Source organism: Arachis stenosperma, chromosome 6 (genome assembly GCF_014773155.1).
Source record: "Arachis stenosperma cultivar V10309 chromosome 6, arast.V10309.gnm1.PFL2, whole genome shotgun sequence".
In the NCBI taxonomy this organism is placed as follows: Eukaryota; Viridiplantae; Streptophyta; class Magnoliopsida; order Fabales; family Fabaceae; genus Arachis; species Arachis stenosperma.
The window spans coordinates 64,672,612-64,699,052 of NC_080382.1; the positions used below are offsets into that span (position 1 = coordinate 64,672,612).

The following is a 26,441-nucleotide window of genomic DNA, read 5'->3' on the forward strand; positions in this document are numbered from 1 at the left end:
TCCTAGCATATTATAATTCTTCTGCTATTATATATTTACATTTTATTTTAGAGGTCGTAATATCACACCACCTCTCCTTTACGACTTAAGCGTAAAGCTTTGGGTGGTAGGATGTTACAGTTTAAGAATAAAATTGATAGCATGTATATCATATCTGATTTTATATTGTTGATCCATCTCGAACCCACAACCTCTAAATGAATATAAAAAGATTATGCCGTTTAATTTGAGTTATAGCTCATTGCCTGTTGATTGCTATTTTGATTTCATAATATTAAACTTATCATGATTTTAATACGCGTTAATCTTATTGTCAAATCCCAATCGAAAAGTAAAATATCATGTTTGGCCTACAAATTTGTCAAAATTTTAATGCCATTGTTACGTGTTGTGACAACTCGGTTTAATAAAATTTTTACTTTTTAAAAATAATTTGTAAAAACTAATTTTTAATAAATAATTTATAAAAATTATAATATCCATATTTAATAAATTAAATAAAAAAATTTAATAAACATAAACAACAATAAATATATTTAATAAAATAATTTAAAAATTTAAAAATATTATAATAAATATATAAATATAAGAATTAAATTTAAGTATTAATTAATGTGTAATATTATATTAAATTTTTTAATTTTAATAAATACAAATTATTTTTAAAAAATTCTATATTTAGTGTTTTCAAAAGTACTTTTTATTTTTTAAAAAGTATAAATATAAACATATAATTTTATTAATTTATCAAATATAAAATAAAAAAATTTAAACACTTGTTTAAAAAAAATTACCAAATAAAGCTTAAATATTCGGTCGTTGGTTGTTATTATAGCATGTAATAAATGACCTTGACCTTGACCTGTTTTATCATTTATGATATTTTGACCATAGAGTGTTATCCATATTCCAATTTAGAACACATCATAAAATTTTATGAAGGTGCTCTATATATACAGATTAATTTTTTCTATATATAAAGCAACATACATTAGTAATTTTTCAGTATTTTCATCATACAACAACTATTTCCTGATCATACAAAAATGGTTTCCAAGAAAATCCTAGTCATCATGAGCCTCTTGGTCTTGGTGATTGTTTTCATCCCTTCAGAAGTAGCTGCAAACAATTTTTATGACACTACCTCTGGCTTAAAAGAAGGTTTGTTTAGGTTTATTTTACACAATGCAAAAATCAAATTTATAGATGGATAAGAGTTCGGTCTTTTAATGTTGCATATGATTTTGCTAATTAAAGAATAAAGTTTTGATTTATTTTACGGTGATTATATATTTAATTTGATAGACCCCAATGTTGAGCCCAGGTTAATATGGTGCCACTTGACTAACAACGTATTTTTGTACAAATATATTTACACCAATACATTGATTTTATATTCGAATACTAGACTTAATTCTCATAAGATATTGTAAAAAATCCTTACACGTTGTGAATTATCTTAGGCTTTGACGAATTTGAGAATTAGTTGAACTTTTTCCTCCTATGTTGTCAAAGTGTAAGTGAAAATGTGATTAATGAAACTGTTTTTATAGGAAGAAAAATTTATATAGTACTCTATTTCATTGCGCTTTGATTCGCATATATAATTTTTTTTCTATCTCCAATCACAAAAAACTTAATTATTTAAATATATAAACCGGTCTTTCTTTTTGTCAGAATTTTTAAGTAGTTGTGGTAATTATATGTTAAATATATATGTCCTTATGTATCTTTTAAAAGGAATAGCACTCGATATTTTTTTTAAACAAAAATTCTTATTTTTCTACATAGTTAATAAAGGAGAAGAATCAAAATCAAATCTCAAAATAGATGACTCAAGCAGGATTGATCAGTCGCAGTGTAAAAGATGCTGTGGCTTCTTGACACCATGGGGTTGTGGCATATGTTGCTAAAGATATCAATGGTTGGAACCTTATATACAATGAATAAAGCATACACTCATGTTGTTATGGGAATAAGAATGTATTTGATGATTTATGTTTCAACAAGTACTTCTATGGTCAATCATCAGTTATAATTTATAATACACAAGACAATAGCATATATGTTTTTCTATTATGAAATTAGAACACATTTTTTTGCGATTCACCAATATTGTTTTTTTTTATTTGGGCGACTAATTCACCAATATCATTTAATGAAGTACATAGCTGAAAAAAAAATAAAAGTAAAACAAAAATATTTTATAAATATTAAAAATTAACTATTAAATTAATTACTATGTATTTGTATATATTTATACATGTTTTATATATTTTTAACATAATTATGCCATAAAGATTCCAAAAACTCACTAATTAGTGTATGTTTTCGTACCCTGTACGGGATAATACATAAAATTATATAAAAAATTTTATTAAAAAAATTATATAAAATATATAGTAATTATTATTATAAATATTTACAAAGTTTTAATTAAAATCAAACTCTCAAAATTTTTAATATTAAAATATTAAAAATAATTAGTATTTGTCTTAATCAATTTGAGTTTGTTAAGTGGTCATTTCACTCGTCCGCTTAAACAATTATTAGGAGTTAGAATCTCGCCTTGTGTGTATAGTAATCTATTTGCTAGTGGTAAACTCTTAATAAATAGAGCATCAATACGTGGTTAAACTTACCCAAATACGCGGGTACCCAACCTGTCCATACCTAGGGAAATAGATCCTCTCAATTTTTTTTAACAATTGAGAGAATAAAGTGTGATCTCTCACCACTAATTGTTATAAGTGAGACTAAGAGAAAACATGAGAGAGAGTGCATTGAAGGGTTACAGATCCCACTTTACTCCCTCAATTTTTTTTCAACAATTGAGAGAATTCATTCCCCATACCCAGTTGGAGAAGGTAATAACTTGACCCAAGTCGGGACAGATTTTGCTCAAGACAGAGCATGGTTGGGTTTAGAGTGTACCTGCCCTAGATATATACATATAAACACTTTTTAGGAATTAGGATTTGCCTCACATTACAGATTCAGTGATCCATAGTTTATAGCCATACCAGAGAAACCTAGCCATTCTCACCTAGAGTCTTTTTCTTCTCGCATCTTCACAAAAAACCTCATAGCTCCCTTCATCGTTGTTGCTGATTCCTATCACCGCTTATCCCCTTCACAACTCACATCTTCATTCATAGCTCATGTCGTCATCCCTGCTTATCCCGTTACTATCGCTGTTTGTAAGACCCAGAACTTTTGAAAAGTTTTATTATGATCAAGTCTCAAATCATATGGTTATTTATAACCTTAATTTCAAAAATTATTTTATTAAAGATAATTAAGGCAAGTTGTGATTTATTGAATTTGAGACGAGTTATGATTATTATCCAATTTTATAATTGATGAGCGGATAATTTATACGCTTTTTGGCATTGTTTTTAGTATGTTTTTAGTATGATCTAGTTAGTTTTTAGTATATTTTTATTAGTTTTTAGTTAAAATTCACTTTTCTGGACTTTACTATGAGTTTGTGTGTTTTTCTGTGATTTCAGGTATTTTCTGGCTGAAATTGAGGGATCTGAGCAAAAATCTGATCCAGAGACTCAAAAGGACTGCAGATGCTGTTGGATTCTGACCTCCCTGCACTCGAAGTGGATTTTCTGGAGCTACAGAAGCCCAATTGGCGCGCTCTCAACGGCGTTGGAAAGTAGACATCCTGAGCTTTCCAGCAATATATGATAGTTCATACTTTGTCCAAGATTTGATGGCCCAAACCGGCGTTCAAAGTCACCTCAAGAAATCCCAGCGTTAAACGCTGGAACTGGCACCCAAATGGGAGTTAAACGCCCAAACTGGCATAAAAGCTGGCGTTTAACTCCAAGAAGAGTCTCTACACGAAATTTCTTCATTGCTCAGCCCAAGCACACACCAAGTGGGCCCGGAAGTAGATTTTTATGTCATTTACTCATCTTTGTACACCTTAGGCTACTAGTTATCTATAAGTAGGACCTTTTACTATTGTATCTGTAGACTTTGGTAGCTATCTTCGTTTTATGCTATCTTAGATCATTGGGAGGCTGGCCATTCGGCCATGCCTAGACCTTATGCTTATGTATTTTCAACGGTGGAGTTTCTACACACCATAGATTAAGGTGTGGAGCTCTGCTGTACCTCGAGTATTAATGCAATTACTATTGTTCTTCTATTCAATTCCGCTTGTTCTTTGTCCAAGATATCACTTGTTCTTCAACTTGATGAAGGTGATGATCCGTGACACTCATCATCATTCTCACTCATGAACAAGGTGGCTGACAACCATTCTTGTTCTACAAGCAATCAAAGCTCTAGTGAATATCTCTTGGATTCCTGATAACACGATGCATGGTTGATCGCCTGACAACCGAGTGCTCGCCTGACAAACGAGCCAGCCATTCCGTGAGATCAGAGTCTTCGTGGTATAGGCGAGAACTGATGGCGGCATTCAAGAGAATCCGGAAGGTTTAACCTTGTCTGTGGTATTCTGAGTATGATTCAATGATTGAATGACTGTGACGTGCTTCAAACTCCTGAAGGCGGGGCGTTAGTGACAGACGCAAAAGAATCACTGGATTCTATTCCGGCCTGATTGAGAACCGACAGATGGATAGCCGTGCCGTGACAGGGTGCGTTGAACATTTCCAATGAGAGGATGGGAGGTAGCCACTGACAACGGTGAAACCCTTGCATAAGCTTGCCATGGAAAGGAGTAAGAAGGATTGGATGAAGACTGTAGGAAAGCAGAGAGACGGAAGGGAAGGCATCTTCATACGCTTATCTGAAGCTCTCACCAATGATATACATAAGTATCTCTATCTTTATCTTTATGTTATTTTCGTTTATCACTATACCCATTTGAGTCTGCCTGACTGAGATTTACAAGGTGACCATAGCTTGCTTCATACTAACAATCTCCGTGGGATCGACCCTTACTCACGTAAGGTATTACTTGGACGACCCAGTGCACTTGCTGGTTAGTTGTGCGAAGTTGTGTAATGCCATGGAATTGAACTACCAAGTTTTTGGAGTTCATGACCGGGGATTATGAGAGTTGTGAAAAGTATTGTTCACAATTTCGCGCACCAAGTTTTTGGCGCCGTTGCCGGGGATTGTTTGTGTATGGACAACTGACGGTTCATCTTGTTGCTTAGATTAGGTACTTTTTTTTTTGAAATTCTTGAAGATAAATTCTAGAGTTTCATGATGATTTGTTGAAATCTGGCTGGCTGAGAAGCCATGTCTAATCTCATTGGACCGAGGTTTCAACTTATCATCACAAGAGCTTGTTGATCTTTATCAATCTTGCTTTTGGAGCAGTGATCTGCTAAGGCTTGGCTGGCCCTTGGCCATGTCTAGTGTTTTGGACCGAAGCTTTCTTTGAAAGCTTGGCTGGCTGTGAAGCCATGTCTAATTCCTGGACCGGAGTCTTAGACTAGCATTGCACTAATTCCTGGAATTCTCATTAAGAATTTTGATATCTTTTTCCACTTAATTTTCGAAAAAAAAAACACAAAAAAATCACAAAATCATAAAAACCAAAAATATTTTATGTTTCTTGCTTAAGTCTAGTGTCTCATCTTAAGTTTGGTGTCAATTGCATGCATTCATTCATGTGTCTTAAGGATCTTCAAGTAATTCTTGATGATTTCTTACTCTGATCTTTGAATTCTTTTGGCTTGAGTGTTTATGTGTCTCATATAGTGTCAGTAGTATACAAACTGCTAAGTTTAGTGTCTTGCATGCATTGTTATTTGATTCTTGTTGCATTTTGATTATTAAAAATCCAAAAATATTTTTAATTTGTGTCTTTTCAAGTCAATAATACAAAGAATTGAAGATTCAGAACATACTGCAGAGGAATTATACAGAAAAAGCTGGGCATTCAAAAATGCCCAGTGAAGAAGACAGACTGGCGTTTAAACGCCAGCCAGGGTACCTGGTTGGGCGTTTAACGCCCAAAAAGGGTGCATTTTGGGCGTTAAACGCCAGAATGTGCACCATTCTGGGCGTTTAACGCCAGGATGGCAAAGGGGGAAGAATTTTGTTTTTAACTCAATTTTTTTTTTCAAGTTTTCAAAGTTTTTCAAAATCAAATCTTTTTCAAATCATATCTTTTCAATCAAATGTTTTTCAAAATCAATTTCTTTCCTTTTTCAAAGATACTTACTAACAATTAATGATTTGATTGAACATCTCAAATTTGTTGCCTTTTCTGTTGAGAAAGGTTTAATGTTTGAATCATATCTTTTCTTGTTAGGCAAGTCACTAATTTTCAAAATCAAATCTTTTAAAATTGTTTTCAAATCAAATTTTTTTTAACCAATCATATCTTCTCAACCTCATCTTTTTCAAAATAGTTTTCAATCAAATCTTCTTAATTTCTAATTTCAAAATCTTTTTCAAAAATCACTTGATTTCTTTTCCACTTTCAATTTTCGAAAATTATCAATCAATTTTTAAAATGTTTTTAACATCTTTTTAATTAATTTTCGAAAATCCTCTTCCCTCCTTCCCACATCCTTCTATTTATGGAGTACTACTCCTTCTTAATGCACAATTCGAACTTTATCTCATCAAGTTCGAATTCTTCTACCTTCTTTCTTCTATTTTTCGTTTCCTCTGACACCTTAAGGAATCTCTATACTGTGACATAGAGGATTCCACATCTTCTTGTTCTCTTCTCTTTCATATGAGCAGAAGCAAAGACAAAGGCATTCTTGTTGAAGCTGACCCTGAACCTGAAAGGACCTTGAAGAGAAAGCTAAGAGAAGCCAAAGCACAACTCTCTTTAGAGGACCTGACCGAATTCTTCAAAGAAGAAGAACACATGGCAGCCGAAAACAACAACAATGCCAATAATGCAAGGAAGGTGCTGGGTGACTTTACTGCACCTACTCCCAACTTCTATGGGAGAAGCATCTCTATCCCTGCCATTGGAGCAAACAACTTTGAGCTTAAGCCTCAATTAGTTTCTCTAATGCAACAGAATTGCAAATTCCATGGACTTCCAATGGAAGATCCTCATCAGTTTTTAGCTGAGTTCTTGCAAATCTGTGACACAGTCAAGACTAATGGGGTTGACCCTGAGGTCTACAGACTGATGCTATTCCCTTTTGCTGTAAGAGACAGAGCTAGAATATGGTTGGACTCACAACCTAAAGATAGCCTGGACTCTTGGGAAAAGCTAGTCAATGCCTTCTTGGCAAAGTTCTTTCCACCTCAAAAATGGAGTAAGCTTAGAGTGGAAGTCCAAACCTTCAGACAGAAGGATGGAGAATCCCTCTATGAAGCTTGGGAAAGATACAAACAATTAATCAGAAAATGTCCCTCAGACATGCTTTCTGAATGGAGCATCATAGGTATTTTCTATGATGGTCTCTCTGAACTATCCAAGATGTCTTTGGATAGCTCTGCTGGAGGATCTCTTCATCTGAAGAAGACGCCTGCAGAGGCTCAAGAGCTAATTGAAATGGTTGCAAATAACCAATTCATGTACACTTCTGAAAGAAATCCTGTGAACAATGGGACTAGTCAGAAGAAAGGAGTTCTTGAGATTGACACTCTGAATGCCATACTGGCTCAGAACAAGATATTGACTCAACAAGTCAATTTGATTTCTCAAATTCTGACTGGAATGCAAAATGCACCTGGCAGTACTAAGGAAGCTTCATCTGAGGAAGAAGCTTATGATCCTGAGAACCCTTCAATGGAAGAGGTGAATTACCTAGGAGAACCCTATGGAAACACCTATAATTCTTCATGGAGAAATCACCCAAATTTCTCATGGAAGAATCAAGAGAGACCTCAACAAGGTTTCAATAATAATAATGGTGGAAGAAACAGGTTTAGCAATAACAAGCCTTTTCCATCATCTTCTCAGCAACAGACAGAGAGTTCTAAGCAGAATACCTCTGACTTAGCAACAATGGTCTCTGATCTAATCAAAACCACTCAAAGTTTCATGAATGAAACAAGGTCCTCCATCAGAAATTTGGAAGGACAAGTGGTCAGCTGAGCAAGAAAGTTACTGAACTCCCTCCTAGTACTCTCCCAAGTAATACAGAAGAAAATCCAAAAGGAGAGTGCAAAGCCATAACCATGGCCGAATATGGAGAGGAAAGAGAGGAGGTGGACGCCACTGAGGAAGACCTCAATGGGCGTGCACCAACCTCCTCTGAGTTCCCCAATGAGGAACCATGGGAATCTGAGGCTCAAAATGAGACCATAGAGATTCCATTGGACTTACTTCTGCCTTTCATGAGCTCTGATGAGTATTCCTCCTCTGAAGAGGATGAGTATGTCACTGAAGAGCAAGTTGCTAAATACCTTGGAGCAATCATGAAGTTAAATGACAAGTTATTTGGAAATGAGACTTGGGAAGATGAACCTCCCTTGCTCACCAAAGAACTGGATGACTTGTCTAGGCAGAAATTACCTCAAAAGAGACAAGATCCTGGGAAGTTTTCCATACCTTGTACCATAGGCACCATGACCTTCAAGAAGGCCCTGTGTGACTTAGGGTCAAGTGTGAACCTCATGCCTCTCTCTGTAATGGAGAAGCTAGGGATCTTTGAGGTACAAGCTGCAAGAATCTCATTGGAGATGGCAGACAACTCAAGAAAACAAGCTCATGGACTTGTAGAGAATGTTTTGGTAAAAGTTGAAGACCATTACATTCCTACTGATTTCATAGTCCTAGAGACTGGGAAGTGCATGGATGAATCCATCATCCTTGGCAGACCCTTCCTAGCCACAGCAAAGGCTGTGATTGATGTTGATAGAGGTGAACTGATCATTCAAGTGAATGAAAAATCCTTGGTGTTTAAGGCTCAAGGATATCCCTCTGTCACCATGGAGATGAATCTTGTATCACCCTAACTACCAAAGCTCACGCTTCCGGCTGCGCAACTCTGATAGCTCGGACATTACGACGACACTTATACTATTTAATACTAAAATATGAGCCTGTTTAAAAATTTTAAACCGCAATACCGCTCCCAAAAATACTTTCGTTCGATAACGTACATCCAAAGAAACCATACAACTTACGAAAACTCATAAAGAGTACATCCATATATATACATACATATATATAACTAATATTACAGACATTAGCCAATACAATCCCTATCCCTCTTATAGAATATATCAAGATAAAGGCGAGGGTACAATAATTAATAATCCAAAGCAATACAGAACATCACAACAATAACTAAATAAATTCTTCGTAACTTCTGCGCCCATATCCTGAAAGGGGAAAAATGTAAGGGGTGAGAACATCATCCTCGAAAGGGTTCTCAGTAGAGGGTTTTTTGGGAATTACTGTAATAGGATACATGAAGATAAACCGTACCAGTGATTAATAGCCATCTTATGCCTCTTTTCAAAAACAACAGTTTACAATAAAATAAAGTCAGAAATCTTTTCTGAAAGAGGAACTGTTCAATTCTCAAAACATCAAAGCATTTCAAAAAGGTTTATCTATACTGAACCAAAATAACCTTTCATATCTTATTCCAAACCAGAACCACGAAACCGAAATTAACCACCGGTCCATCTCATTCAACCACGGCCCTAAGCCCAAACAATCCAACCATAACCAATCCACCACAATCCAACAGAGTTCCAGATGCAAACACAAGTAGGAAGATGCAAACACAAACAAACAGTTATTGCAAATAGAACAATTAGCAGTTAATCACATAGGCAAACCAAGTACAATATGCATACCCAAACAATGTCACATAGATGCATATGATGCATGCCTGTTCCTAGTGGCTGATGATATCATCTGTCGGTTACCAAGCCAACCCGACGTGTCCGGTAGCTAACCCGGATACAGTCTCTCTGTTGCGCATTATTATCATTAGAGGGTATCTGCGCCCTGTCGCCATTAGAGGGTATATGCGCCCTGTCACCATTAGAGGGTATATGCGCCCTGTCGCCATTAGAGGGTATCGGTGCCCTGTCACCCTTACAACCAGAGAGAAAACGCAAGCATACCCGCTTACAACTTTCATCTCAGCCATTCGGCTTAAATTCACAAATCATTCAATTGCATACATGCACATATATTCAACCATGGATCACCATCCATCTCAGCCATCCGGCTCACGGTTCAATCCAGAACCAATCAACTTATCAATAAATACAGCCCTTCGGCTTAAATTCATAATTCATAATCGGCCTTACGGCTTATAGCTCATTCGATAATCAGCCATAAATCAATATCACACACAACCATTCCGGCTCACGGTTCAATCCAGAACCAGCCAATATTTATAATCATACATAGCCATTCTGGCCCATAACAAAGACAGTACTTCCATCATTCAATATCATCAAATTCATAAAAACCGGCATTTAAGCCATAAATCACTTTTCTCAAGCCATTTCACTTTGAAATCAAATTTCAACTCTTTTCAGTCTTGGCTTTAAAGATCTCATTTCTCAAATCATCTCAGGCTCATAAGCCAAATTTACTCAAAGTGAGTTCCCTTTTTAAAACAAAGCCACTCTCGGCATTCTCTGTTCAAAACTTCCAAAACCATGGAAAGTAAAGACTCATTTTGGGAACATTCAAAATCACCCATCCAACAATGGGATTTTAAAACAAAAGTTTCTTGCCAGAGTCCCAAGTCTTTAGGGAAGGTCAACTTATATAAATTCCTTAAAATTCATTGAAACTCTTAAAATCATAAATCCTCGGTTCAAGTAAATAAAACTGAATTTATTATAAAACCGATCATACAAAATCACAAGTTCCAACCCGGTCCAAAAATCAACTCATTTGAAACGGAACCGGTTCATTTGAATCAAACCACTTTCAGGTTTCTTTTTGGAACCCATTTTTCCAACTCTTCCAAAATGCCTCAAACTTGATTACTCAATCAAAAGTCTAGGTTCCTTTAAAAATCACTAAAAATTCCTTTTTATATTGAAATCAATATTAAAGCATCATTCTTTCCTTCAGTGACTCAAACGGTAAAAATAGTTCAGTTCTAAATAAGCCGAACTCAATGTATAAGGTTCATCAAATGAATTAAGCTTGAAAACATAATTATCCTTTTAATAAATCAATAATATAATTTCTCAAATCCAACCCTTTCTAAATAACCTTACAAACAAGTGTAGGATTTTATAGAAATTTCGGCAGCACCTCCCCTAAAACTTGGACTTTTGCCACCCGGTTCGGGTCCCAACTAAACCATTTCTCATTCCTTTTCAACAGCTCAAAATCAGAAAATCAATTTAAAGCGAGCTAAATCCAACAATCGCCTCAGTGGCGTATCTCAAGGATACCATTTCAAAATCAACTCAATATCAATCGATATAACTCATTTCCAAAGCTTTAAAGAAATGGTTCAATAATAAATCATTTGTCCAAAACCAAATCAATTAAAATAAACCAGGCTGAATTCAAAAGTGCATTCGACTTTTCGAATCATCAAAACAATTAACTCAAATCAAATCAATCCTCAACGGATTAAACTCAGATTCAAATCTTTAAAGAATCAACTTCAAACATTACATTTCACAAAGCCGCACAACAATTCAGCCCAATCAACATCCATAATCAGTCGAGTCAATCAAATAATACATAAGGCAGATACAATCACTAAATACACAATATCTCACATCAGTATCCATATGTAATAATTCCAATACATAAAACATAGTTTTTGGAAAGCGCCCATACCTCAAAACGCAAATCCATAACCCAAACGTCTCACAGAGTCCTTTCCGCCTCAACTCGAAATCAACAACAACCGCAACCTCAGCTTCAAGCCACATTCGCAATAACCATAGCAACACTAATCGCAACATACAATAATCAGAACTCGACCCCACGCTATCAAAATTCATATTCATCAACTATACACAACAAAATACTAACGCGAGGCTTTTCGAAACATAATCTCTTACCGGAATAACAACACAAAGCAGCTGCGATTTTGAACCGGCCCCGGCAACAGCTCCGGCGGTGGCCAGAAGCTCTGGTGGATCAACGAAAGAGTGTTCTTCGGTGGCCAAGTCTCGGCCGCAGAGCCTGTGGTTTAGCAGCAGCACTACTCTCCTAGTGGCCCCATTCCGCAGCAACTCCAAATCGACGGCAACAGCTCTAGCGGACAGAACGGAAACAAGGATAACCATTAAACAGAGGGCAGAATAAAGCAGAACGGAGCAAGAGCAGCAGCTGCTGCAGGTCCTTACCAGGCATAATGGCGCTGGCCCTAGTCTTTTCCTCTTCTCGCAGCGAGTTTCAACACAACTCCAGAAGTTCTAACAGCGCACGACGGCGGCATTTTCCTTCCGACGCGGCTCGACAGCGGCAAGAACGGCGGCGGTCAAAGTGCAACAGCAACAGAGGTCAAGCGCGGCGGCAGCTCCACACGCGACGGTGACAGCGGCGGCTTCACCTTCCCGCGTGCTCTTTCTTTTCTGTTGGTGGCTGTGGGTCGCGCTCCCTCCAGTTCGCAGCTCTGTCTCTGACGCAGCGCAAGGATGATCGGCGTTGACGGCCAGATCTCCAGCGACGGCACGAGGGTGCACGGCGGTGGCTTCTGTAGCAGCTCCTCGCGAGCGCTCTCCCCCTTCTCCTCCATCGATGGTGACAATGACGGTACTAGCAGCGAGGCGCGGCGGGGCACGCAGCGGGCTGAACACGGCGGCGAGGTCCCCTTCGCTCTCCTCTGATCAACAGTCAGAGATCCTCCCCTCTCTACTTCTTCCTGTTTCCTCCTAACCCCTTCTTTCTTTTGTTCTTCATCTGGTTTGCAGCAGCTGCTGCCACAGTGTTAAGTGCAGCGGTGTGTGTTTGGTTTAGGGGAACCAGGTTACCGGGTAGGATTTTCAGGGTTAGGGTTGTGTGTGTTGAGTTTTAGGATTAGGGTAAAATTAAGTACAAGGGTAATTTTGTAATTTCACTTAAAAATAGGGATAATATAGTAATTGAAACTCAATTAAATCCAACACTAATTACCTATAGAAAATACTATTTGTTCATCACTTTCACAAATTATTTTCAATAAAAGGTCCAAATCAAATAACTAAAAATAATATAATTAAATCCTTTATTTTCCAAAGTAGAAGTATTAATATTTAAAATATTAATTATTTAATCCAAATCATTTAAAATCCTTATTATTTCATAACTGCTAACTTTATAATTCAAATATAGAAAATAATCCAATAATTATAAAATTGGATAATAATCATAACTCATCTCAAATCCAATAAATCAAAACTTGCCTTAATTACCTTTAATAAAATAATTTCTGAAATTAAGGCTATAAATAACCATATGATTTGAAACTTGATCATAATAAGACTTTTCAAAAGTTTTGGGTCTTACATTCTACCCACCTTATAAAAATTTTCGCCCTCGAAAATTGATACAAAATGAAAGAAATTTCATAACAGTTCACCCTTGAACACATTTAAGGAAAAAGTAAAAATATCTCAACATATAAACATATATACGGTTTTCAAATACTTGGATGGTCGTATGCATAAAGATACAAAGGTAGGAGTGTGATTGCAAAGCGAACATTACAAGATAGGCTCAATGCACAAGGTCATATGATCTCAAGGCTTTACAAAAACTTGAGGTGCCAAAATAGGGTGCAAATCAAAATAGGCGTTCACAAAGCAAAGTGGTAATTAGTGTGGTAAAAGGCTGCAAGGCATGTTGGTATCTAAATAGCAGCATAATGTTCGCTGACAAATCTTGTTCCCACTTCAGAACTTCAATTTCCCAACTCCACTAATCATTTTACAATCTCATAGCAAAACATAAGCCTAACACCCGCAAACTCGCTTGCAAAGGACTAAACACCCACAACTCATAACATGGTACACCTATCATTTCACCTTCCGTATACATATATCACGTCTTAAAGAACTAACGCATCGCGCTACTACGTCTACAAGTCGCACGTGATATCAAAACAATTCTCGAGTCTACTCAGAAGGATACAAGATTTAAAAAGGAGAGTCAAATGTCAAGGATAGTACTCAGATTTGAGAGAATGTATCCAATTCCAGATAAACAAGGACACTCAAGCAATGAAGTTTGCTAGACTCAATTCAATTGACAACTTAAGATAACCCTTGGATCAAGGCAATTCATTAGGATCAATAGGAAGGAGAATCAGCGCATTAGTTTGAAACAATTTCAAGATGAGTCGAAGAAATAAGAGGTTACAGAAAAGAATATCTCAGACCCAAGCCAAGCTCACAGAACTCAAGAACATAATTAAAAATACTTCCAAATACATTGTTCACAAAAGGATCGAAAACTTGCGGAAAAATCACTTCGCAATTTAGAAGAAAAGTTAAGTGACAAACATTCTCCAAGAGAATAACAAAAGCAATAACGTGGCTTTGCTGTAATACAATTTTATGTTGAAACAGATCATGCAGAATTTTAAAAACAAGGTGCACACAGGTTTGGCTAAAGGCTAAAATATTTCCTCAAATATGTTAGAAAGATAATTAGGTGCACAACTTAACCAAAAGCAATCATAAAACTCGGAAGAGAAATTAAATGCTTGTTCAAAAATTCCCAAAGTCCATATTCAAACAAGCATGTATAACATTTATAGCGAGACTGAAAGAGGAAGTTAAACTCTTTTTAGAAAGGAAATTCCGAAGTAAAAATTTGCTTACAATTTGGAAAAGGAAATAAGTGGTGCGTTACAAACGAACCGGTTTCCACTAAACAAGGAAACTTTTCAAAACCTCATTTAAAATAGCGCATGCCAACTTTAAGAACAATTTCGTCAAAATCGAATAATGGTTTCAATCTCAATCAAGCAACAGAAAATAAATTCCTTTTAGAATTTCTTCAAAGAGAATTCAAAACTTCTTTAAAAGTTCAAAACAAAACTCCAAAATGTTCTTGAAATCACCATCTCAGAAGGATATTCAAGGAGATTAGAATGTAGTTAAAAGGAGTCAAGCCATAAAAGAATGAATCTTAAATCAAAATAGTTAAAACAAGATCCACTAGGCGTGAGACATCAAACCAGCTTTCACTTGATTCAAAAGAATACAAAAATCATAGGAAAAGACAACTCAATCATTAGTAACTCCTCAAGGATAAATCTTTGATTAAAAACTCTGTTAGAGACAATGAGAAGATAAACGATGCACTAATTTGAAACGAATCAAAATGATTCACATAAGGATGAAATTTACAAGAGAAGGAGAACCAAAACCAATGGTAATGTTCACAAGGTGCAAAAGATTAGTTAAAAATAAAGCCAAGTATGACATTCATAGAGATGGAAGGTTTACTAGAGAATTTAGTCCGTTCATAGGAGGAAAGCTATGAGTCCAACACTTTCAAAAGAACAATAATGGCATAAACCATATAGCATGCTAAATCAAACTCAATTCAAAATAAGTTAAGTAAGGCTTATCAACTGAAACTCAACCGGAATAAAAGTGAAAAATCCTTTCTTTCAAAATTTGAAAAATACCCAAATACATAATCAAATGAAGATGCGCCTTGGAACTATAGTAAAATTTACTAGAAATTCAAATTGTACTTTAAAGTAAATGTAGTTCCGTAAACCAGTAAAAGTACAGGCAAGATATTAGAGATAAATAGTTATTAAACTGTATAAGAAATCTTCAAAGTTCATATATAGTATATATCTATTCTACAGAAATTTTCATAAAAATCTCAAAAATTGGCTATAATCACTGTTAAATAAGAGAGCAATTGAATCAACAATCTCTCTAATAATGAACTCAAAATCCGGAGTAAAAGGCACAGCGCATCAAGACAAGTTCAAAGCTATATCGAAGAATACATGAATCAAGAAGAATTCAAACAGAGGAAGATAGATGCAACAAGGATTCTAAGCAAGCATATGCACTTAAGGTCAAACAAGATTGCATATAAATAGAGAAACAGAGCGGAAACATCAAATTACTTTTCAAGGGGGTTAGCAAACAAGAACTTCAAGTTAGGCTATGAAAGAATAGGTCAACTCGAACAGAATTCAAGATACATAACTGAGCAGCCTCGAGAAAAGTTTTTTCAACGTTCCCAGAACCCGCGATCCGCTTAACTCAAAACTCGGGTTTCATCTATGATAACTCATTAGTGCTTTCATATACAAAATTCACTAGTATTAAGCCGGCCAAACTTACTACCAAGAATTATGCAATGCAAGACTAACAGCGTTGATCAATAGATCGTCATGTGCATAAAGCTCTAATTCTCGTCATTCGACAAGACCTAATACATGACAAAAGCTCAGAGTATGCAATTGAAGCATAGTCAGTCCATTCCTCAGGCTCTACAGGAAGAACTGCTCTGATACCATAATGTAACACCCTAACTACCAAAGCTCACGCTTCCGGCTGCGCAACTCTGATAGCTCGGACATTACGACGACACTTATACTATTTAATACTAAAATATGAGCCTGTTTAAAAATTTTAAACCGCAATACCGCTCCCAAAAATACTTTCGTTCGATAACGTACATCCAAAGAAACCATACAACTTACGAAAACTCATAAAGAGTACATCCATATATATACATACATATATATAACTAATATTACAGACATTAGCCAATACAATCCCTATCCCTCTTATAGAATATATCAAGATAAAGGCGAGGGTACAATAATTAATAATCCAAAGCAATACAGAACATCACAACAATAACTAAATAAATTCTTCGTAACTTCTGCGCCCATATCCTGAAAGGGGAAAAATGTAAGGGGTGAGAACATCATCCTCGAAAGGGTTCTCAGTAGAGGGTTTTTTGGGAATTACTGTAATAGGATACATGAAGATAAACCGTACCAGTGATTAATAGCCACCTTATGCCTCTTTTCAAAAACAACAGTTTACAATAAAATAAAGTCAGAAATCTTTTCTGAAAGAGGAACTGTTCAATTCTCAAAACATCAAAGCATTTCAAAAAGGTTTATCTATACTGAACCAAAATAACCTTTCATATCTTATTCCAAACCAGAACCACGAAACCGAAATTAACCACCGGTCCATCTCATTCAACCACGGCCCTAAGCCCAAACAATCCAACCATAACCAATCCACCACAATCCAACAGAGTTCCAGATGCAAACACAAGTAGGAAGATGCAAACACAAACAAACAGTTATTGCAAATAGAACAATTAGCAGTTAATCACATAGGCAAACCAAGTACAATATGCATACCCAAACAATGTCACATAGATGCATATGATGCATGCCTGTTCCTAGTGGCTGATGATATCATCTGTCGGTTACCAAGCCAACCCGACGTGTCCGGTAGCTAACCCGGATACAGTCTCTCTGTTGCGCATTATTATCATTAGAGGGTATCTGCGCCCTGTCGCCATTAGAGGGTATATGCGCCCTGTCGCCATTAGAGGGTATATGCGCCCTGTCGCCATTAGAGGGTATCGGTGCCCTGTCACCCTTACAACCAGAGAGAAAACGCAAGCATACCCGCTTACAACTTTCATCTCAGCCATTCGGCTTAAATTCACAAATCATTCAATTGCATACATGCACATATATTCAACCATGGATCACCATCCATCTCAGCCATCCGGCTCACGGTTCAATCCAGAACCAATCAACTTATCAATAAATACAGCCCTTCGGCTTAAATTCATAATTCATAATCGGCCTTACGGCTTATAGCTCATTCGATAATCAGCCATAAATCAATATCACACACAACCATTCCGGCTCACGGTTCAATCCAGAACCAGCCAATATTTATAATCATGCATAGCCATTCTGGCCCATAACAAAGACAGTACTTCCATCATTCAATATCATCAAATTCATAAAAACCGGCATTTAAGCCATAAATCACTTTTCTCAAGCCATTTCACTTTGAAATCAAATTTCAACTCTTTTCAGTCTTGGCTTTAAAGATCTAATTTCTCAAATCATCTCAGGCTCATAAGCCAAATTTACTCAAAGTGAGTTCCCTTTTTAAAACAAAGCCACTCTCGGCGTTCTCTGTTCAAAACTTCCAAAACCATGGAAAGTAAAGACTCATTTTGGGAACATTCAAAATCACCCATCCAACAATGGGATTTTAAAACAAAAGTTTCTTGCCAGAGTCCCAAGTCTTTAGGGAAGGTCAACTTATATAAATTCCTTAAAATTCATTGAAACTCTTAAAATCATAAATCCTTGGTTCAAGTAAATAAAACTGAATTTATTATAAAACCGATCATACAAAATCACAAGTTCCAACCCGGTCCAAAAATCAACTCATTTGAAACGGAACCGGTTCATTTGAATCAAACCACTTTCAGGTTTCTTTTTGGAACCCATTTTTCCAACTCTTCCAAAATGCCTCAAACTTGATTACTCAATCAAAAGTCTAGGTTCCTTTAAAAATCACTAAAAATTCCTTTTTATATTGAAATCAATATTAAAGCATCATTCTTTCCTTCAATGACTCAAACGGTAAAAATAGTTCAGTTCTAAATAAGCCGAACTCAATGTATAAGGTTCATCAAATGAATTAAGCTTGAAAACATAATTATCCTTTTAATAAATCAATAATACAATTTCTCAAATCCAACCCTTTCTAAATAACCTTACAAACAAGTGTAGGATTTTATAGAAATTTCGGCAGCACCTCCCCTAAAACTTGGACTTTTGCCACCCGGTTCGAGTCCCAACTAAACCATTTCTCATTCCTTTTCAACAGCTCAAAATCAGAAATCAATTTAAAGCGAGCTAAATCCAACAATCGCCTCAGTGGCGTATCTCAAGGATACCATTTCAAAATCAACAATATCAATCGATATAACTCATTTCCAAAGCTTTAAAGAAATGGTTCAATAATAAATCATTTGTCCAAAACCAAATCAATTAAAATAAACCAGGCTGAATTCAAAAGTGCATTCGACTTTTCGAATCATCAAAACAATTAACTCAAATCAAATCAATCCTCAACGGATTAAACTCAAATTCAAATCTTTAAAGAATCAACTTCAAACATTACATTTCACAAAGCCGCACAACAATTCAGCCCAATCAACATCCATAATCAGTCGAGTCAATCAAATAATACATAAGGCAGATACAATCACTAAATACACAATATCTCACATCAGTATCCATATGTAATAATTCCAATACATAAAACATAGTTTTTGGAAAGCGCCCATACCTCAAAACGCAAATCCATAACCCAAACGTCTCACAGAGTCCTTTCCGCCTCAACTCGAAATCAACAACAACCGCAACCTCAGCTTCAAGCCACATTCGCAATAACCATAGCAACACTAATCGCAACATACAATAATCAGAACTCGACCCCACGCTATCAAAATTCATATTCATCAACTATACACAACAAAATACTAACGCGAGGCTTTTCGAAACATAATCTCTTACCGGAATAACAACACAAAGCAGCTGCGATTTTGAACCGGCCCCGGCAACAGCTCCGGCGGTGGCCAGAAGCTCTGGTGGATCAACGAAAGAGTGTTCTTCGGTGGCCAAGTCTCGGCCGCAGAGCCTGTGGTTTAGCAGCAGCACTACTCTCCTAGTGGCCCCATTCCGCAGCAACTCCAAATCGACGGCAACAGCTCTAGCGGACAGAACGGAAACAAGGATAAGCATTAAACAGAGGGCAGAATAAAACAGAACGGAGCAAGAGCAGCAGCTGCTGCAGGTCCTTACCAGGCATAATGGCGCTGGCCCTAGTCTTTTCCTCTTCTCGCAGCGAGTTTCAACACAACTCCAGAAGTTCTAACAGCGCACGACGGCGGCATTTTCCTTCCGACGCGGCTCGACAGCGGCAAGAACGGCGGCGGTCAAAGTGCAACAGCAACAGAGGTCAAGCGCGGCGGCAGCTCCACACGCGACGGTGACAGCGGCGGCTTCACCTTCCCGCGTGCTCTTTCTTCTCTGTTGGTGGCTGTGGGTCGCGCTCCCTCCAGTTCGCAGCTCTGTCTCTGACGCAGCGCAAGGATGATCGGCGTTGACGGCCAGATCTCCAGCGACGGCACGAGGGTGCACGGCGGTGGCTTCTGTAGCAGCTCCTCGCGAGCGCTCTCCCCCTTCTCCTCCATCGATGGTGACAATGACGGTACTGGCAGCGAGGCGCGGCGGGGCACGCAGCGGGCTGAACACGGCGGCGAGGTCCCCTTCGCTCTCCTCTGATCAACAGTCAGAGATCCTCCCCTCTCTACTTCTTCCTGTTTCCTCCTAACCCCTTCTTTCTTTTGTTCTTCATCTGGTTTGCAGCAGCTGCTGCCATAGTGTTAAGTGCAGCGGTGTGTGTTTGGTTTAGGGGAACCGGGTTACCGGGTAGGATTTTCAGGGTTAGGGTTGTGTGTGTTGAGTTTTAGGATTAGAGTAAAATTAGGTACAAGGGTAATTTTGTAATTTCACTTAAAAATAGGGATAATATAGTAATTGAAACTCAATTAAATCCAACACTAATTACCTATAGAAAATACTATTTGTTCATCACTTTCACAAATTATTTTCAATAAAAGGTCCAAATCAAATAACTAAAAATAATATAATTAAATCCTTTATTTTCCAAAGTAGAAGTATTAATATTTAAAATATTAATTATTTAATCCAAATCATTTAAAATTCTTATTATTTCATAACTGCTAACTTTATAATTCAAATATAGAAAATAATCCAATAATTATAAAATTGGATAATAATCATAACTCATCTCAAATCCAATAAATCAAAACTTGCCTTAATTACCTTTAATAAAATAATTTCTGAAATTAAGGCTATAAATAACCATATGATTTGAAACTTGATCATAATAAGACTTTTCAAAAGTTTTGGGTCTTACAAAGCTTGAAGAGCTTCCCTCAAATCAGAGACAAATAGAGCCCCCAAAGTCAAACTCTAAGTTTGGTGTTGGGAGGCCACAACCAAACTCTAAGTTTGGTGTTGAACCCCCACATTCAAACTCTAAGTTTGGTGTTGGGAGGTTCCCACATTGCTCTGATCATTTGTGAGGCTCCATGAGAGCCATCTGTCAAGCTACTGACATTAAAGAAGCGCTTGTTGGGAGGCAACCCAATGATTATATTTTATATATTTTCTTTTGTTATTTAATGTTTTTTTTGTAGGTTGATGATCATAAGAAGTCACAAAATCCATTGAAAAAGCAAAAAAAGAATGAAAAACAGGAAGAAAAACAGCACACCCTGGAGGAAGAATTCACTGGCGTTTAAACGCCAGTGAGGCTAGCAGTTGGGCGTTTAACGCCCAGTCTGGCACCATTCTGGGCGTTTAACGCCAGAAAGGGGCACCAGACTGGCGTTAAACGCCAGAAAAGGGCAAGAATCTGGCGTTAAACGCCAGGAATGGGCACCAGCCCGGCGTTTAACGCCAGAAATAGCTCAAAACGTGATTTTGAGCAACATTTGGTGCAGGGATGACTTTTTCTTGACACCACAGGATCTGTGGACCCCACAGGACCCCCACCTACCCCACCACCACCCTCTCTCTTCTTCCCCCATTCACCAAGCACCTCAATACCTCTTCCCCAAAAACCCTTCACCTATCCAATCCCATCTTTCTCTTCACCACTCACATCCATCCTTCATAAAACCCCACCAACCTCACCCTTCAAATTCAAACCACTTTCCCTCCCAAAACCCACCCATAATGGCCGAACACCATCTCCCCTCTCCCCTATAAATACCTTTCTTCAATCCTTCATTTTCACACAACCTAAACACCACTTCTCCCCTTCTTTGGCCGAATACAAAGCCATCCCTTTCTCCCTCATTTCTTCTCCTTCTACTCTCTTCTTTCTTCTTTTGCTCGAGGACGAGCAAACCTTTTAAGTTTGGTGTGGTAAAAGCGTTGCTTTTTCGTTTTCCATAACCATTTATGGCATCCAAGGCCGGAGAAACCTCTAAAAAGAGGAAAGGGAAGGCAAAAGCTTCCACCTCCGAGTCATGGGAGATGGATAGATTCATCTCAAGGGTGCATCAAGACCACTTCTATGAAGTTGTGGCCTTGAAGAAGGTGATCCCCGAGGTCCCCTTTTCACTCAAAAAGGGTGAATATCCGGAGATCCGCCATGAGATCCGAAGAAGAGGTTGGGAAGTACTTACCAACCCCATTCAACAAGTCGGAATCTTGATGGTTCAAGAATTCTATGCCAATGCATGGATCACAAAGAACCATGATCAAAGTATGAACCCGAATCCAAAGAATTATCTTACTATGGTTCGGGAGAAATACTTGGATTTTAGTCCGGAAAATGTAAGGTTAGCATTCAACTTGCCTATGATGCAAGGAGATGAACATCCTTACACAAGAAGGGTCAACTTTGATCAAAGGTTGGACCAAGTCCTCACAGTCATATGTGAAGAGGGCGCACAATGGAAGAGAGATTCAAGAGGCAAGCCGGTTCAATTGAGAAGGCATGACCTCAAACCCATGGCTAGAGGATGGTTGGAGTTCATCCAACGCTCAATCATTCCCACTAGCAACCGGTCCGAAGTTACTCTAGACCGGGCCATCATGATTCATAGCATCATGATTGGAGAAGAAGTGGAAGTTCATGAGGTTATAGCCCAAGAACTCTATAAAGTGGCAGACAAGTCTTCCACCTTGGCAAGGCTAGCCTTTCCTCATCTCATTTGTCACCTCTGTTATTCAGTTGGAGTTGACATAGAAGGAGATACCCCTATTGATGAGGACAAGCCCATTACCAAGAAAAGGATGGAGTACACAAGAGACCCCACTCATCATGAGAAATCCCTGAGATACCTCAAGGGATGCACCTTCCTCCACAAAAATATTGGGAGCAAATCAACACTTCCCTAGGGGAATTGAGTTCCAACATGGGACAACTAAGAGAGGAGCAACAAAGACAAGGAAGAGACATTGAGGAGCTCAAACACTCCATAAGACCTCCAAGAGGAAGAACAAGCCGCCATCACTAAGGTGGACCCGTTCTTTGATTTCCTTGTTCTTTATTCTTCTGTTTTTCGAATTTTATGCTTATGTTTATCTATGTTTGTGTCTTGTGATCATTAGTGTCTTAGTGTCTATGCCTTAAAGTTATGAATGTCCTATGAATCCATCACCTTTCTTGAATAAAAACGTGCTTAATTGAAAAGGAAAGAATTGCATGAATTCTGAATTTTATAATAGTTTAATTAATTTGATGTGGTGGCAATACTCTTGTTCTCTGAATGTATGCTTAAACAGTGCATATGTATCTTGAATTTGTGGTTCATGAAGGTTGGCTCTTGAAAGAATAATGAAAAAGGAGACATGTTACTGAGGATCTGAAAAATCATTAGAAATGATTCTTGAAGCAAGAAAAAGCAGTGAATACAAAAAAGAGAGAAAGCAAGCGAAAAAAAAAACCGAAAAAAAAAGAGAAAAAGAAAGAAAAAGAAAGAATAAAGTTGTGATCCAAGGCAAAAAGAGTGTGCTTATGAACCCTGGACACCTCTAATTGGGGACTTTAGCAAAGCTGAGTCACAATCTGAAAAGGTTCACCCAATTATGTGTCTGTGGCATGTATGTATCCGGTGGTAATACTGGAGGACAGAGTGCTTTGGGCCACAGCCAAGACTCATAAAGTAGCTGTGTTCAAGAATCATCATACTTAACTAGGAGAATCAATAACACTATCTGGATTCTGAGTTCCTAAAGAAGCCAACCATTCTGAATTTCAAAGGATAGACTGAGATGCCAAAACTGTCCAGAGGCAAAAAGCTAAAAGCCCCGCTCATCTAATTAATACTGATCTTCATAGATGTTTTTGGAATTCATTGCATATTCTCTTCTTTTTATCTTATTTGATTTTCAGTTGCTTGAGGACAAGCAACAATTTAAGTTTGGTGTTGTGATGAGCGGATAATTTATACGATTTTTGGCATTGTTTTTAGTATGTTTTTAGTATGATCTAGTTAGTTTTTAATATATTTTTATTAGTTTTTAGTTAAAATTCACTTTTCTGGACTTTACTATGAGTTTGTGTGTTTTTCTGTGATTTCAGGTATTTTCTGGCTGAAATTGAGGGATCTGAGCAAAAATCTGATCCAGAGACTCAAAAGGACTGCAGATGCTGTTGGATTCTGACATCCCTGCACTCGAAGTGGATTTTCTGGAGCTACAAAAGCCCAATTGGCGCGCTCTCAACGGCGTTCAAAGTCACCTCAAGAAATCCCAGCGTTAAACGCTGGAACTGGCACCCAAATGGGAGTTAAACGCCCAAACTGGCATAAAAGCTGGCGTTTAACTCCAAGAAGAGTCTCTACACGAAATTGCTTCATTGCTCAGCCCAAGCACACACCAAGTGGGCCCGGAAGTAGATTTTTATGTCATTTACTCATCTTTGTACACCTTAGGCTACTAGTTATCTATAAGTAGGACCTTTTACTATTGTATCTGTAGACTTTGGTAGCTATCTTCGTTTTATGCTATCTTAGATCATTGGGAGGCTGGCCATTCGGCCATGCCTAGACCTTATGCTTATGTATTTTCAACGGTGGAGTTTCTACACACCATAGATTAAGGTGTGGAGCTCTGCTGTACCTCGAGTATTAATGCAATTACTATTGTTCTTCTATTCAATTCCACTTGTTCTTTGTCCAAGATATCACTTGTTCTTCAACTTGATGAAGGTGATGATCCGTGACACTCATCATCATTCTCACTCATGAACAAGGTGGCTGACAACCATTCTTGTTCTACAAGCAATCAAAGCTCTAGTGAATATCTCTTGGATTCCTGATAACACGATGCATGGTTGATCGCCTGACAACCGAGTGCTCGCCTGACAAACGAGCCAGCCATTCCGTGAGATCAGAGTCTTCGTGGTATAGGCGAGAACTGATGGCGGCATTCAAGAGAATCCGGAAGGTCTAACCTTGTCTGTGGTATTCTGAGTAGGATTCAATGATTGAATGACTGTGACGTGCTTCAAACTCCTGAAGGCGGGGCGTTAGTGACAGATGCAAAAGAATCACTGGATTCTATTCCGGCCTGATTGAGAACCGACAGATGGATAGCCGTGCCGTGACAGGGTGCGTTGAACATTTCCAATGAGAGGATGGGAGGTAGCCACTGACAACGGTGAAACCCTTGCATAAGCTTGCCATGGAAAGGAGTAAGAAGGATTGGATGAAGACTGTAGGAAAGCAGAGAGACGGAAGGGAAGGCATCTTCATACGCTTATCTGAAGCTCTCACCAATGATATACATAAGTATCTCTATCTTTATCTTTATGTTATTTTCGTTTATCACTATACCCATTTGAGTCTGCCTGACTGAGATTTACAAGGTGACCATAGCTTGCTTCATACTAACAATCTCCGTGGGATCGACCCTTACTCACGTAAGGTATTACTTGGACGACCCAGTGCACTTGCTGGTTAGTTGTGCGAAGTTGTGTAATGCCATGGAATTGAACTACCAAGTTTTTAGAGTTCATGACCGGGGATTATGAGCGTTGTGAAAAGTATTGTTCACAATTTCGCGCACCAATAATTATTAGATTATTTTCTATAATTATATTATAAAGTTGATAAGTTGTGAAATAAAAAGGATTTTTATATGATTTTGGACTAAATAATTAATATTTTAGAATATTGATATTTGTATTTTGGAAAATGAAGAAATTAAGTATATTATTTCTAATTATTTGGTTGGGACACTTTATTGAAAATAATTTATAAAAATTGATGAGCAAATAGTATTTTTCCATATACTATTAGTGTTGGATTTACATTGGGTTTCAATTACTATATTATTTCCAATTTTATGTGAAATTACCATAATGCCCTTAACCCTAATTTTTTTCAAAAATAAAACCCTACAGCCTTCATCCCAGCAGCCGAAAACCCTACCATGTTCTCCCTTTCACCTTCAACAAGTTCACTGAACTTGAAGCCCATAGCAATACCCACGGTTCCTTATCTTGTTCCATGGAGGAAGGAAACAGAAATCTGAGAGAGAAGAGGCAGGGAAGGGGGAAATCGGAAATGCAATACACACCCATGAAGCACTGATGGCCGAACGGAGAAGAGGGGAGATGAGGAAGCACGACGCCGGCGAGCGCCACTGCCGCCGCGCCGCCGTGTTGCATCAGGGAGGATGAGCGAGCAGGAATCAGACACGAGAGGGAGAGGGTCGCGCCACCACGGTTGTCCAGGGGAAACGCTAGAGAAGAAGCTGCTGCGCTGCCCAAAACTGCGTTCAACTCGCCGCCGTTCAGGCTCCAGCTGCCGTCACCCTCGTGCAGTCGCCGCCGCGAAGTAGCCTTGCATCCGTCGCCGTCTTCGCGGAGCTTGTGTGGTCGCAGTCGCTCCTCGCCGTGGAGCCCATGCCGTCGCCTTTCAGCCACCGCCGGAGCAGAAATGCGCACGAGGGAGCGGCGGAGAGGGTGAGACGCGAATGGTGGTGGGTGGTTCCACCGCCCTTGCTTCC

The 26,441-nt window shown here is 38.0% G+C and overlaps 1 non-coding gene across 1 annotated transcript; it reads right to left on the bottom strand.

The window, feature by feature from the left end:
- Window positions 1-7,228: 7,228 nt before the first annotated feature.
- LOC130937783 (small nucleolar RNA R71) lies at window positions 7,229-7,336 on the bottom strand. The gene has a single exon (XR_009068983.1). It is a non-coding gene; the product is annotated as a small nucleolar RNA R71 (small nucleolar RNA).
- Between the last annotated feature and the right edge of the window lie 19,105 nt (window positions 7,337-26,441).